The sequence below is a fragment of the Dendrobates tinctorius genome, unplaced genomic scaffold (assembly GCF_039654945.1).
Source record: "Dendrobates tinctorius isolate UK_male_01 unplaced genomic scaffold, ASM3965494v1 ptg000028l, whole genome shotgun sequence".
Lineage (NCBI taxonomy): Eukaryota > Metazoa > Chordata > Amphibia > Anura > Dendrobatidae > Dendrobates > Dendrobates tinctorius.
Genome location: NW_027361696.1, coordinates 48,358,539 through 48,375,655, shown reverse-complemented (window position 1 = coordinate 48,375,655; position 17,117 = coordinate 48,358,539).

Genomic DNA, 17,117 nt, shown 5'->3' with positions numbered 1-17,117 from the left:
AGAATATATGAGTGAGCGAATGAATGAATAAAAGAATTGTTGCATATAACTCAGAAGTGAAACATTTTCCTTAGTAATAGAACCATATAATTGCTATATTTAATGAAGCAATATTCTCAGCAGATATTACTTTACTAAATATTGGTGAAAGAATTAAAAATAATGAAAAATAAGAATGAAAAATAAAAATAAGAATAAGGCCTTTATGTTGATGCAGAGTAGTTATGTCTTCAGTAACATATACCGTTAATATTTCCATGATCTGGATTATTTCATAATTGTCATAAACTTGTGTTATCAAAATATTCAAATTATGCAACTTTGCATGTAATTCCTCTTAGTGTAAAGAAATGACTCTTTATAATACTTGTTATTATACCCAATACTTATACCATTGTACCTTATTAATATTTTTTTTTTCCTATTAAAATGTGTGAAGAAGAGGTATTAATCAAATGTGATTATGTAGTCAGGATAAAAAACATATTTCCCCCTTAATACCAAAAAATATTGTTTCATGAAATAATTCATTTATCAAAACCAAAATTAAAAATAATTAATGTATAAATTATGTGAATTTATACTTGCTTATACCATTATTTGTCTGAAGATGTGTAACCATCAAAATTAATTTGAATATCATAAAATTATCCTTTGGAAAAATTAATTTAAATGTAGTTTAAGATTAACACACTTGGACAGAGAAGGAAGGTCCACTATTCCCAGATGCAGCTGGTGAATACCAGGCTCTGTGCTGGTGCCTGTTTAAAAGAGCTAAAGCTGATAAGGAAAGAATAGATTTTCTTCCTAAACTATTTTCTATTTTGTTGTGCGATTGCACTTATCCACAATTAACTAAATCAAGAAATAATTACTATAGAAATACAGAAATATATGTTGTATAGATAATATTTCATTATATATATCCTAATATTCTAATAATTTAACTGATCTGCATATTTCCTCCTAAAGATAAAAGCTTTTGGGGTTTTTTTTTTTTTCTCTTTTATAGAATCCTGAGGTCTCACAAACATATCACATTACTCGCTCAGCAGCTGCTCATACACTCAGTCACTGTCACTCAGACTGTGTCACATATTAACTTTAAACCAAATACCTCACATATGAAGGTGTGATGAATACACGTATTTTAACCCAAATTATCCTAATTATCAATGCATTGTAAACTATTTCAATTTAGTCTCTTAATATTTCTTTGAATATTCCCCAAATACACATGACATAAATATATATGTATAGCTATACTTGACATTTAGGCCTGGAAAAAAAAATTCCATTGCTTTGCAAAAGTTGAGACCCCCTTTAAAATTCTTTTCCTAAGGAACAGGGACATAGTATACTGGTATACTTGTATTATTAGAACAAGGTTCAAATTCCCCTGCTGTGGTTGTCATTCAAACCATGCAGTAAAAAAGCACACACCCAGAACATTTTTTTTTAAAAAGCAATCAGTTATTTCCTTTTTAAGGGTTAGATATATAAAATCATGCAATTATTGCAACATCCTGTGTAAATAAAGGCATAAATCCTTGGAAGAGAATTTTTCTCGATTAAGTCCTGCTTTGAAATGAAAATTCTAAGGAAACATAAAAAATAAGGTTAATATCATATAATTCTAAATATTATTACTGATGTAGATTTTAATTTTCATTAAAAAATACAGTTCTACTATTTCTACTTCTACAAACACTCTATATATACTGTATGACTATGTATATATCCACAAACCATAAAACTACAGGATTATACTCTATAAAATAATTACATATAACTCACTAATTGTATAACACTGTTACACAATATATATATTACTTTTTCTAACCAATTCCTACACCCATACTTATTTCTCTGCAAAAAATATCCTGAAAGGTTCTTGCCATATTAAAGCTGATAGATTCTTGGAGCAGAGTATTCAGTTTACAGGCCATGATGTCACTCACCACCTGTTTCTGTCTGTTAAATTCGGCCATCTTTGTTACAGAAAGAAAATCAGAACTCATCATTTTTCTTAATTCAATTTGTGTCTTTTCGGTGTTCTTTTGCATCATTCCATATGGTTTATAACAAACATGTGATTTTCTTTTTCTTTCTTCGTAGATTTGATTTTGGGGAAAACTCATTTTAGAAGGCTTTGCTAATACAGGCTTCTGATAAGATTTTACTCTGCCTGTCTTCCCAAAATTAGCACAATTTACTTTCCTCTCACGATTCTCGTGTTTTCTGGCGAAATCAAGGAATTGCGCACATTCAAACAAAGAATCTTTTTGTGACGCAATAACACGAGATGCAGGATTTAGAAACCAAAATTTGCTTACAAAACTCCTTATGAGGGACGGTGTTTTGACATTCTCACTCAGCATTCTATACAAACGTTCATATATGGACATGAACGTAAAAATACATTCCTTCCGACCAATCCTTAATTTTTGAAGAATATCAATATCTGGATGATTTTCATTTGATGAACAAAAAATGATTATTAATATTTAACAACAACGTACTAAAAAAGATCGACCTTCATCTCCTCAACCTTTGAAACAAGGGCTAGCTCCCATTGATCTAGATAAACTTTTAGCCTCTGAAAAGGTAGTGACAAAAGGCTCTATGGCTAGATTTTGTAAAATGCTTAGTGAGGGTATGTGCACACGCTGCGGTTTTTGCTGCGGTTCCGCAGCGGTATTAGTCCTGCGGAACCGCAGCAGTTCCGCAGACAGTGTACATTGCCATGTTACTCTATGGGTTTGCAAAGCCGCTGTGCACACGCTGCGGAAAAAAACGTGCAGAAAAGCACCTTTTTTTTCCGCAGCATGTCAATTATTTCTGCAGCGGTTTTGCACCCATAGACTTGCATTGAGTCACTGTATTCCACAGCAAAAACCGCAGATGTAAAAAGATCTGCGGTTTTTGCTGCGGTTTGGGGTGTAAAAACCGCAGGATACGGAAGTGAGGGGGCGGAAGAGGAAGTGTGTGGGAGGAGGGAAGAAGACGTCGCCATGGCCTACCGTCGCATGGACATTGATGTGGGGCGTCTGATAGATCTGGTATGTATGTTTGTATGTTTGTGTGTGCGTTTGTCTGTGTGTGTGTCTGTCTGTGCGTCAGTCTGTGTGCATCCTGAGTGTCCATGCGGCGGTAGGCCCCCTATTGTGCTCGATCGCCGCATGGGACTGCTGCTTCCATCCGCCTATAGGATGGGAGAGTAGTCCCTGGGGCGACCGAGCACAAAGTGTTAAAACATGTAACAAAAAACACAAACATGACATACAACATAGAATACATGACATACAACATACAACATAGAATACATACTCACCACATACAGCACATTTTGTTCCCCGAAGCCCTTGAAATCACCTAGGGAAAAAAATAAAATAAAAAAACCACAAAATACTCCCTGTCCGCAGAAATCCAAAAATAGAGTGTCCCGCGGCGATCTCAGCAGTCCTCAGGTGATACACTAGCAGGAGCGGTGCTCCTGCTAGTGTATCGCCGAGTTTTCCGGTGTTCGGCCGCTCCGGGACCTCGCTTTATGGCTCTTCTGCTGCGTTTGACCTTTCCCACGCAGCAGTGCCGTAAAGGAGGTTACCTGAGTCACTGAACTCAGGTAAACTCTTGGCACATGCGCAGTAACACACTGCAGGAGCAGAGCTCCTGTCAGTGTGTTTCTGCAGGCATGGAGAATGGTCACATCACCTGATGTGACTGTTCTCCATGTCAGATCGTCATGGGACACTCATTGAATGGACTGCGACGGAACGGTAGGAATAGAATTGGTTTGGTTTTTTTGGTGATCGAGGGCGTCGCATAGGATTGAGGGTACAATAAAAAAATTAGTCAAAAACAATATTTTTTTATTTCAATAAAAATGTTTTTGTTTGTGTCTGTGTTTTTTTAAAAAAAATTGTTTCTATGGGCTTAATAATGGATTGGCGTCTTATTGACGCCTCTCCATTATTAACCGGGGTTAATGTCACCTGTCAATCAAAGGTGGCATTAACCCCTTTATTACCCCACATCCCGCCGCCGCGGAGTGGGAGTGGGAAGAGAGGGGCTAAGTGCTGGAATTGGCGCATCTTATAGATGCGCCATTTCTGGGGCGGCTGCGGGCTCATATTTGTAGCCGGGGGGGGCAATGTCCATGACCCCTTCCTAAGCTATGAATATGAGCCCCCAGCTGTCTGCTTAGCCTTTCTGGCCCTAAAATATGGGGGACCCTCACGTCATTTTTTTTGGGGGGGTCTCCCTTTTTTTTAGAGCCAGAGAGGCTACGCAGACAGCTGCGGGCTCATATTCGTAGCCTGGGAAAGGGGACATGGATATTAACCCCTTCCCAGGTTGGAAATATCAGCTCGCACTTGTCTGCTTAGCCTTTCTGGCTCTAAAATATGGGGGACCCCCATGTCATTTTTATTTTGGGGTCTCCCTTTTTTTTTAGAGCCAGAGAGGCTACGCAGACAGCTGCAGGCTCATATTCGTAGCCTGGGAAAGGGGACATGGATATTAACCCCTTCCCAGGTTGGAAATATCAGCTCGCACTTGTCTGCTTAGCCTTTCTGGCCCTAAAATATGGGGGACCCCCACGTCATTTTTTTTTTGGGGTCTCCCTTATTTTTAGAGCCAGAGAGGCTACGCAGACAGCTGCAGGCTCATATTCGTAGCCTGGGAAAGGGGACATGGATATTAACCCCTTCCCAGGTTGGAAATATCAGCTCGCACTTGTCTGCTTAGCCTTTCTGGCCCTAAAATATGGGGGACCCCCACGTCATTTTTTTGGGGGGGTCTCCCTTTTTTTTAGAGCCAGAGAGGCTACGCAGACAGCTGCGGGCTCATATTCATAGCCTGGGAAAGGGGACATGGATATTAACCCCTTCCCAGGTTGGAAATATCAGCTCGCACTTGCCTGCTTAGCCTTTCTGGCCCTAAAATATGGGGGACCCCCACGTCATTATTTTGATTTTTGAGGCCCTGGTTTTTACAGCCAGTTAAGCTACGGGAAAAGGGGACCTGGATATTAACCCCTTTCCCAGGTGGTACATATCATGCTACGCAACTGTCTGCGTAGCTTATCTGGCTGTTAAAACCAGGGCCTCAAAAATCAAAATAATGACCTGGGGGTCACCCATATTTTAGGGCCACAAAGCCTATGCAGAATGCTGCGGCCTGATTAGGACAACCTGGGAAAGGGGACAAGTATATTAACCCAATTTCCCAGGTTGTCCTAATCAGGCTGCAGCGGGCTGCATAGGCTTTGTGGGCCAAAAATATTGGGGGGAACCCTCGTCAAACTACTTTATTTTTGGCTAACACTTTAACTTTATAAGCTCAATGTGTGTGTATGTGTGTGTATGTATGTATGTGTGTATGACTGGGATTGCCATCTGCACCGTCGCCGCTACAGCCACAAAATTTAGCGCAGTCACATGTCTAGACACTCAGAGCGTGACAGGCTATGCTATAATCTTAAATTTAAACCCTTCTAGTTCCAATTCACAAACCTATTGTGCAATTGGTTTATGGCTGTATTCTGATTAGGCTTTTAATATAAGAAGATTTTGCGTGTTTGATATAGTAAGTAATAAAAATTATATAAATTGTAGGTCCGTGACTATCCCACAATATGGGACCAGGCCGAGGAGAGTTTCAAAGATCGCTACTTCAAAGAGATCTGCTGGAACAAGATCTTAGTGGAACTGTACCCGGAATGGCATTCCTTCCCAAGTGTCAAGCAGGGGGAAATCGGTAATGATAATGATATTCTACACATTTGATTCCATTTGTTAAGAAAGGGATAGTGAATTAATTTCTGTTTTCTTTTTCTCTTTTTGCAGCGAAAGATGTGAAGCAGAGGTGGCGGTCCGTTCGGGATCGATTTAATAAATATATCGCAACCTTGGATAAAAGTGGATCTTCACCGCCAAGGAGGCACAGTTTCCTTTTCTATGAGGAGCTGCAGTTCCTTTTCACTAGCCGGACATTGAGGAGGTAAAAATTTTTTTTTTTAGGCGTATAAACTGTTGGTCATAATCAGCTTTGAAAAATGTTTATTTGGTTTTCTTTCAACAGGACTGACGGGAACATGTGTCCGGCTGATGAAGAGTCTGAAGATGGGGCAGGTTCCTCTGGAGCTGTCGACATATCTTCGCCATCAGTAGCAACTGCTTCTGCTGGGACAAATTCTTCAGCTGCTGATGGCCCATCTGCAGCTGCTGGCCCATCTGCATCTACTGGCCCATCTGTCTCCGCAGAAGCAGTTGCTACTGGAAGGACTGCCTATCCGGTGAGAGGTGAGCGAACCAATAAAAAACAAAAAACAAAAAATAGAAGATAAGACTGTCAAAGCTGCAACCGAAACCCTGGAGTTGCTGAAAAAAGTACTTCAGTGGATATGTTTGATTTTTTTTCATTAACAATAGCAAATAAGGCTCGCTTGCTGACGCCGGATAGGCAGTACATTTTTATGAGCCTGGCCCAGGTGAGTCTGACAGCTTTGGAGGACCCTGCCCCAATCGCACCGTACAATTCCATACTCATGGGCCTTTTCGGACTCTTCCGGCCCACCCAAGCACCCCAGCAGCCCTAAAACTTTTGGGCCACCCAAGCACCCCAGCATCCCTCAAGCTTTGGGCCCACCCAAGCACCCCAGCAGCCCTCAAGCTTTGGGCCCACCCAAGCACCCCAGCAGCCCTCAAACTTTGGGCCCACCCAAGCACCTCAGCAGCCCTCAAACTTTGGGCCCACCCAAAGTAATGGACCAGCGACACCTGCCCCATTACATTCCGATCAGTCACCATATTCGTATGGATACAGCCCAGACTATCATTACTTGTGATATGTTTTTTAGACACCCTGTTAGTCTGTTACAGTTTCTACCTCGTTACTTCAAAAAATAGACATATTTTGAAGACTCGCTGAGCACTTTGTCAGGAGCGCTGATATAGTTGAAGGCTCCAATTAGAGAATATCCTAGGTTATGACAATGTAAAAGAGGTCTCACATCTCTCATAAATGCCCTGTATGGATGAAAATAAAATTCTATTGAATGATTGCACTCAAAAAATGTATTATATGCAGATATATAAAATATTTGTCCCCTAATTTATGTATCCATTATTAATACATTACTATGCTTTTCAGGCTATTTTGTTAATAAATGTTTTGGATATGTTCTACTTTCTTGTCAGGGCTTTGACTTTGCTGTGTCCGCCTGTTGTGACTCATTCGTGAATGCCTAAAGTGTTTCCCTCCTTTCAGAGCCTCAGCCTGACCATCTAGCCAGGGCCCCATACGTGCTCTGTGCTTCGCTGAACCCACGCTGTGTCCGCACTGTGCATTGTGTGTCCTCTTGTCACGCATAGGCCCTCTCCTGTACTCTGGCGTGCCGCCTAACATGCGCAGGCCCTTGCCATAGCCAGAACACTGGCGTATCCCTTATCACGCTCCTTTGCTTGGACCATGGTGTAACCCCAACCACACACACCCTGGCTTGAAACTTGCCTTGTACCTTGGCGTGTATTGTAATATGCACCCTGTGTTGAAATATGTTGTGCCTCCTTGCCTCAACCCTGGATTCCCTTACAGATGCCCGCAGCCTGCTGTTCGCTTCCTGTGCTCCAGAGCCTGATGACTGCGGCCTGATGTCCGGAGCTGTTGCCCTCAAACTGATGTCCAGATACTGAAGACAGTTGCCAGATGTCCGTAACCTAATCCCGTATAGCCCTTGTTGAAACACTGGTGTGCCACCTGCCACGTACCATGCCTTGTACCTAGTTGTGCCCCTGCACTGTGTAAAGTTCAAAATTGGAACCAACCCAGTCCATTAAAAACATAACACACCTGAAATTCAAATGTAAAAATATTTTATTAAAACAAACTACAAAGTGAGATTCAATTTAGAAACCAAAGTCAACAAAATGAAGGGTACTTCTTTGTTGTTGCTCCATCTTCTTCCATCCTTCACTGCTGTTCAGGCCGCTCAACACCGGCACAGGAGTATTGCCAGTGCACAGCACCTTCAGGACTCAGAAAATAGTCAGCAAAAGTTTCTCTCACACGCACACCCAAGTTGAATGGCCTTCCCGCATTGAGCACTGGATTAAATTGTGGCTGCTGGTACTCCACATCTACGTTAGTACTGTACTCCTGAGTGTAGTTGTGGAGTACACAGCAGGCCTTAATCACAGTGTCAATGGTGTCAGGATCCAACTGGATGGCAGTGTGAAAGATCCTCCACTGACTACTCATGATCCCGAAGGTGCATTCCACATATCTGCGTGCACGACTCAGCCGATAATTAAAAATCCTCCGCCGGTCATCCAGTCTCCTCCGTGGGTATGGGCGCAGCATGGTTGTCGTTAAGGGAAACGCCTCATCTGATACCATCACAAAGGGCACTGGAGGTGTGGAACCCGGCAAAGGTCTTGGGGCTGGGAGCGTTCCGCCATCTCGAAGAATTTGCTGACCAATCTGTGATGTTCGCAACACCCGAGAATCCCCAGTACTGCCGTAGGTGCCAACGTCAATGGCAACAAATTTGTAATGTGCATCAGCCACCACCATCAGGACCACCGAAAAATACTTCTTATAATTAAAGAAGCGTGATCCTGATCGTGGTGGCTTCTGCACTCTTACATGTTTACCATCAACTGCACCTATGCAGTTTGGGAAATTGGCCACAGACTGAAAGCCTGCTGCCACCTGCAGCCAAGTCTCCTCGGTTGGGGAAGGCATCACCATGGGCTGCAACTTCTGCCAGATGACGGCACATGTGCACCTCACAATTTGAGAGACGGTGGATTTACCAACTCTAAATTGGAGGTGTAGGGATGTGTAGCTCTCTCCTGTGGCTAAAAATCTGTAAAGAAACAAAAAATAAATATTAGAAATTTCACACAAAAATGTAATGGAACCTGGCAGCATTTATGGGCGCAATAAGATCTGGCCAAAATGCAGACAGGTTATGTTATTTCACAAAAACACCAGGATATGTCCAGTACAGCAAAACACTGTACCAAAGATATCCATGTCAGTGTGTCTGGGGGTGTATGGCACGTATGTGGCAGCCATGTGCTGCACCATTCAAACATGAATGGCTTGCTGGGAAAAAGCGCTCAAGAAAGGTTTGTACACGGCGGCAGGTGGTGAAAACAAAGCCCATTCTTCCCTGATGGCGGTTAAATCCTGCAGACCAGGGGAGAATGAAGCCACCATGTTCAGCACCTGCCACCAGGTAACTGCGCTTCCTGTAGTGCGTCTTCACTAGAGTTGAGCGACTTTTGGTTTTTTAGGGTCGAGTTTCGTTTCGTGAAACCCGACTTTTCCAAAAGTCGGGTCGAGCAAGATCGGCCAATTATAGGGAAAAGTCGGGGTCGTCCCGAAACACGAAACCCAATGTAAGTCAATGGGGAATAAAAGTCGGCAGTGAGAGGAGGACAGGAAACACACCTACAGTGCCCATTTGAATGCCAAAAGCATCAATTCTTCTTACTTAAGCTTGTCAACCTTAATTAACTTCATAATACAAGTTACGCACTGAAAAATGGGGGTTATTTGGCTAAAGTTGTGGGGGGGTAGGCTGGCTCCAGGTTTTCATGTGCCCTGGGCGAAAGAGCGCCCCTTTAACACATACCACAACTCATCATGCTCCGATACGGCAGAGAAATAGCGGCATAGTACAATGAAAAATACTTCACTTTTTACATCTCATGATGAGGCCCATCTATTTCTCCATACAGAATCATTGGTCCCATATAATGTTTGAAACAGTATATGATGAGCTCCACATAATGCTACAGTATATGTTGGTCCCCATGGATGAAGCTCCACTGTCTTATGGGCCCAAATAATGCTCCAAACATAATGGGCCCCATTTCTAATGCTCTAGTGTATAATGGGCCCTATAAATGCTGCTCCAGTGTCTGATGTCCACCTTTGGAATGTTCCAGTGTATGGTGGGCCCCATCTATCATTCTCCAGAGTATAGTGCTCCCCAAAAATTGCTGTCCCAACATTGAAAACAATCAAATAAGTCTCCTCGCTAGGGAATCCCTGTACTAGTCTGGACTCCTCGTCGTCCCCACCTTCCATCTCACTGCACAGTATTTCAACCTTGCAAGTGCTGTGATCCTGAGCAAGCAGGGGGGGCCCACTCGTTGGCGACGGCACTGGCACAGGGCCCCTGATAGTACGGTGGTGTGTCTGATGGCGGGTGGGCCGAACCTGCACTTTCATCTGCAGCTTCCTCTTTGTCACTGTGTAAGATGGAACTGTATATGGGAAGGGTAACCTGAGTTTCATCAGGGTCAGATTCAGGCCGTGTAGCGTGCGAGGGGAATGTAGTGGTCTGGGTCAATGTACCAGCAGATTCATCGAGCAGTGTCTGGGCATCAGTGCACTTGTGTCGCCCCCAGGAGTACGGTCGCCACAGTTGCATTACCTTCCTCCTAGGGAGTGTGATGTCATGCTTGGGAGCAACGAAGGCTCTCTGTAGCAGGTTAACTGATTGGGCGGCGTTATTCCCACGAGTCATGACCCTCCAAACAGCGTTCATGAAGGCAAAGTGTTTGTTTTACGTGGGCAGTATGGTTGCAAAGCTGAACCTTAAAGGAATGTCCAGAAGGGCACCACCAGGAGTGGAGCCTACGGTTAAATTCGACTCCACCTGGGAAACCTCAACCACGCCAGCTACAGAACAGATGCACACATTGCAAGCTTAATTCCGTTAACGAACGAGACTCCGTCATGCCCCGCGGTCCGAGTCCGGCTTACTAGAGGGACACGTGAGGCTCTGGCACATGAGATTGGCCAATAACTGGTGTGTCATGCCCTTACATGTCCGTGGCTGCATGTGCGCTACATTGAAAAGGCCAGCGTTTGTCGCTTACAGGTGCAGATAACCCGCTGAACAACGTTAGTGATGGGGATCACTGATTACAATTATTACCCGCGAACGATGATTTCCCAGTAAGTGCAGGTCAACCGCAGTTCCGGAATTAGGCCTAACCGTCATTCCTGAAAAAATGAAAAACTTACGTGTGCAAACCACAGGTGCTGTAGCTTGCTTAACAGCTCGCCAGCCGTTCTCACGCCCAGTATGGATTGCACGTGATTGCACAAAGGTGAGAAAGGGTACCGTATCCCCGGATAACATGTATGGATAGCGTACACATTCAAAATATATGTCTATACATCAGGAGGCAGGCTCAGACGGTGTCAGGCACAGTATGGATTTGACGGCCCAGACTACACAGCGGAGGAGCAGGGAGAGGTAAAGATTGCAAATGCTGGGGCCCTGCCCAAGCAATGGGGGCCCACTCGTGGGCGTCGGTACTGGCACTGGGCCCCTCATAGTACGGCGGTGTGGCTGACGGCGGGTGTGCACCACCACCATCAGAGACACTTGATTGCACTATGAGGGACCCTGTGCCAGTGCCCGCGCCCAAGAGTCGGCCTACCCACCTGTCCAGGGCAACGGCACTCGCACGGTGTCGTGCGTTAGGTGGTGACCCCGGCCATGGGGGGGGAGGCAGCACAGTTAGGGAGTTTTAGAAAGTGGCATATGTTAATGTTGGACATTCAGCTGATGCAAAAGGTGAAATAGGTCAAGTCCCAGGAAGAGGTGGACCAAAGCAAGCCATTTTTCTGTCACCCTATGTGTCATCAGGGGAAGGTGGGACAAAATCCTTGGAAACCCATGCATGGTTCATTTTAATGAAGGTTAGATCATCCACATTTTGGGTTGACAGACGGGTCCTTTTTTCTGTCAGGATTGATCCAGCTGCACTGAAGACTCTTTCCAATAGCACACTTGCAGCTGGGCAAGCGAGCTCCTGTAAGGCATATTGTGCCAATTCAGGCCAGGTGTCCAGTTTAGCGGCCCAATAGTCAAAGGGGAATGACCTGTGTGGGAGAACATCGATATGGGAGGAAAAGTAGTTTGTAACCATAGTTGACAACTGCTGTCTCCTGTCACTTTCCATCGATGCAGTATTACCAGTTGTGTGAGCGGTACTTGAAAAATCAGTCCACAACATTGTCATGAAACCCCTGTCTCCAACGCCACTTCTGCTGTGTGCACCATGAACACCTCTGCCAAGCTGCCCCCGGCCCGTACGGCTCGTGTGAGAACCATCACCGCTGCTGTGTGCTTGGAATGCCTCATGCAACCGATTTACCAGAGTTGCTTGTTTATTAGCCAATATTAGGTCAAGGTTCTCCTGTGGCATGATGTTTTGTAATTTGCCTTTATAGCGTGGATCCAGGATGCTGGCCAACCAGTAGTCGTCATCGTTCATCATTTTGGCAATGCGGGGGTCCCTTTTTAGGATCTGCAAGGCATAATCTGACATGTGGGCCAATGTTCCCGGTGTCAATGATGCACTGCGAGTGCTGGTTGGAGGAGCACTTTCTGGCAAATCCACATCCCTCCAGTCACGCACAAACCCTGTACCAGACCTTGCCACGCCAACATTTTCACTTGCCCCACGAGATGCATCCTCCTCCCCTAAGTTATCATCCCCATCATCCTCCTCCTCCTCTTCTTCCTCCACCTCGTCCAGGAGAGGTCCCTGAGCAGACAATGGCTGAATGTCATCAAGGATTCCCTCCTCGTCAACATTGGCTGCAGACGCCTGCTCCTTAAGGTGCGTCAAAGTTTGCATGAGCAGACGCATAAGTGGGATGCTCATGCTTAGGATGGCGTCGTCTGCGCTTACCAGCCGTGTGCATTCCTCAAAACACTGAAGGACTTTACAGAGGTCTTTCAGCTTCGACCACTGCACACCTGTCAACTCCATGTCTGCTCTCAAAGTGCCTTGCCGTTTATCCTCCCACAAATGCATTATGGCCTGCCTCTGCTCGCACAGCCGCTCCACCATGTGCAGGGTGGAGTTCCACCTTGTTGCAATGTCGATAATGAGGCGGTGGTTGGGAAGGTGGAGCAATCGCTGCAGCTTCTGCATACGAACTGAGTGTACAGGCGACCGGCGGATGTGCGCGCACAGTCTTCGCACCTTCTGGAGCAGGGCTGTTAACTCCGGATAATTTTTGAGGAAGCACTGCACCACCAGGTTCAAGGTGTGAGCCAAGCAAGGTATGTGGCTGAGTTTTGAAAGGGCTATGGCTGCCACAAAATTACGGCCGTTATCACTAACTACCTTGCCTGCCTCAAGATGTACACTGCCCAGCCATGACTCAGTTTGTCGCTTCAAGTACTCGGCCAGCACCTCGGCGGTGTGTCTGTCGCCCAAACACATCATCTGCAACACAGCCTGCTGACGTTTTCCACTAGCTGCTCGATTGGGGGACACCTCGTGTGCAACAGTGGCAGCTGCAGATGGAGTGCTCGTACGACTGCGCTCTGTGGACGAGCTTTCGCTTCTGGAGGAGGAGGAGAAGGAGGAGGGTGGAACGCCTACAGCCAACTGTTTCCTATACCGTGGGCTAGGCAGCACTGTCCCACCACCGCTGTCCCCTGTGGACCCTGCATCCACCACATTAACCCAGTGCGCAGTGATGGACACGCAGTGGCGGATTAAGTGGACTATGGGCCTGGGGCTGTTCATAAAACCTGGGCCCCTGTACCCCCCTTACCACCTGAGCGCTGCGGTCCCCATGTGGGAATTGACAGCCGTACGGACCGCAGCACTTGGTTTGCTGCGGGTCCATACGGAAAACCCGCCACCATTCCACCATGTGAAGCCCACACTCATCCACCCTTCATCCTGTGAAGCCCCCACTCACCCCCTTCATCCTGTACAACCCCAGTCACCCCCTTCATCATATACAGCCCCCAGTCACCCCCCCGTCATCATATACAGCCCCCAGTCACACCCCCGTCATCATATACAGCCCCCAGTCACCCCCCCGTCATCATATACAGTCCCCAGTCACCCCCCGTCATCATATACAGTCCCCAGTCACCCCCCCGTCATCATATACAGCCCGCAGTCACCCCCCATCATCATATACAGCCCCCAGTCACCCCCGTCATCATATACAGCCCCCAGTCACCCCCCTTCATCATATACAGCCCCCAGTCACCCCCCTTCATCATATACAGCCCCCAGTCACCCCCCTTCTTCATATACAGCCCCCAGTCACCCCCCTTCATCATATACAGCCCCCAGTCACCCCCCCTTCTTCATATACAGCCCCCAGCCACCCCCCTTCATCATATACAGCCCCCAGTCACCCCCCCTTCATCATATACAGCCCCCAGTCACCCCCCTTCATCATATACAGCCCCCACTCACCCCCCGTCATCATATACAGGCCCCAGTCACCCCCCCGTCATCATATACAGGCCCCAGTCACCCCCCTGTCATCATATACAGGCCCCAGTCACCCCCCTGTCATCGTATACAGGCCCCAGTCACCCCCCCTTCATTGTGTACAGCCCCCACTCACCCCCTCCCCCATTTAATTCATTTTATAAATAAAAAAAAATAAAAAAAGTTCCCCATACTTACCTCACAGCCGGCTCGCTCCCCAGCAGCGCCTCTGCTTTCAGCATCCTCCGGGACATGTCGGCGCGTGCACGATGACATCATCGCGCACGCCCGACATCTGACCCGGAAGTACAGCCGGAGGGAGCCGGAGCTGAGCAGCCGTCAAGGTGACAGCCGTGCACAGCTCCCGGCCCCTCATAGAATGTGACGCGGGCGGCTGTCTGCTGCCGGCGGCGTCACAGCACAGGGCACGGCCGGCCCTGTACAGGTGCTGGGGGAGCGGTCCGGGTGGCATTTGCCTCTCTGCCACCCGGCCCAGCCTGCCCCTGCCCCTGCCCCTGGGCCCCCAAAAAACCTTGGGCCCGGGGCGACCGCCCCATCCGCCCCTATTAGGATCCGCCATTGTGGACACGTAACGGCCCTGGCCATGCCGACTGGACCATGCATCAGTTGTGAGGTGCACCTTTCCACTCACTGACTACTTGAGTGCATGGACAATGCGGTCTTTTACATGATGGTGGAGGGCTGGGATGGCTTTGCGAGAGAAGAAGTGGCGACTGGGTAGGTCATAGCGTGGTACTGCATAGGCCATGAGTTCGCGGAAAGCTGCGCTTTCCACCAACCGATAGGGCATCATCTCAACCGAGATTAGTTTGGCAATGTGGGCGTTCAAACCCAGTGTACGCGGATGAGAGACTGAGTACTTTCTTGACCTACTCATAGTGTCTGGGAGGGTGAGCTGGACTTGAGAGCTGCATATGGTGGAAGTAGCGGTGGACAGGGCGGACTGAGAGAGGGTTGATGATGGTGATGGAGTTGGTGTTCTTTCTGATGGCCTAGATTCAGTATTTCGTTGATATAACAGTGGGATTCCCTGACTGCTGTGGCCTTGCAACGACACCTCAACATTTGCTGCTGTGCTAACCGGTGGGCTTACAGTGGGGGAAACAATGTAGCGTTGCTGACTACCTTCTTTGTGATCAGTTGCACATGTGGCACTTGAGGTTTGGTGTTGTGTCCACCCTTGCAAGTGAATGGTGGTTAAATGTCTAAGCATGCAACTGGTATTCAAATTTTTCAGATTTTTCCCTCGGCTAAAGGTCTTTGCGCACTTCTTACAGATAACCTTGGCCTGATCATGAGGATTTTGTTCAAAAAAGTGCCACACTGCACTCTTCCTACTTTGGCAGACATTTTGCGGCCTAGCACGCTGTGATCTTTTGACCCTCTGGACAAGCTGTCCAGCAACTCTTTTGATTTTTGGAACCTGTCTTTGGAGTGCTCCGGGCCTGCCAGATAACAGCTGTTGCGATGTCGATGTCTGCTGTGGATGCTCCTCATCTGAGCTATTGGAAGCAGCACCCTCTTCCCCCAATGGATGCCAATCTGGGTCAACAACTGGGTCATCCATCACCTCCTTTTCAATGTCATGTGCACCTTCCTCTGTGTCACCGTGTATGGTGGTATAGTGTGCGGGAAGGGGCACCTGAGTCTCATTAGGGTCAGAATCTGGCTCTGTACACTGCGAGGACAATGTAGTGCTCTGAGTGAATGTACCAGCAGAATCATCTATCAGCGGCTGTGCATCAGTGCACTCCATGTCAGATTCATCTTGGCCTGGGTAATTCACCATTTCACTTGATAATCCAGGCATGGTATGTGAAAACAGCTCCAAGGAGTAATCAGTAGTATGGCCTGCGTCATCCTTCAATCTTGGTTGGGGTGAAGGACACAAGGAAAGGTGTGGTTCATGAACATGAGCCTCCAATGACGACTCAGTGCTTTTACTTTTTACAACTTCAGAAGAGGAGGCGATAGAGCTGGAGGCTGAGTCAGCAATGTAAGACAAAACTTTTTCCTGATGCTCTGGCTTTAAAAGCGGTTTGCCAACTCCTAGAAAACTAAGCCTTCGAAGCCTTATGGAGCCAGACGATGACGCAGGCTCAACACCTCCTGCATTCGGTCCTATTTTGCTCTTGCCACTACCATCAGATCCACCACCAACACCATCATTACCAGCTGCCAACCCCCGCCCAATTCCACGGCCTTTTCCACCAGCCTTCCTCATTTTTTGTAGAAATGTAGACAAAATCCAACAAACTATATAGTATTGTAAAACAAGGTACAAGGTGTCTATAGGACAGGGGAGATTTTGAATTTTTGCACACACTTGTGGACACTGGACACTTTTGGATTGTGTGAGGCCCACTGAATATCAGAGCGCTATGTCACAGGCAGAAATTGGCTAGTGTATCACAAACTACAAGGTGTATGTAGAATTGGGCAGAATAGGAATCTCCCTAGAGTGTAGGTCTGTAAGAACGGAACAAGTCCTCCACTTATCCTTCCACAGTGACACACAGATAGCTTCACTGTGGCCATGATAACAGCCGTTACACGGTACTGAGAGGAGCGTGCACGTACACGGCTGTCCGGTGTACGTAAAATTGTCAAGCTCCGTGTTTTTTAAGTATACGGACTGACACACGCTGTCTCTCTATAGTTTTGAATGTGATCAAAAAGCAAATATATTTAACTGTTTGAAAGCTAGACAAAACTAGTAGGTGCAGGTCTGTAAGAACGGAACATGTCCTCGACTTATTCTCACAGAGTGACACACAGATAGCTTCACTGTGGCCGTGATAACAGCCG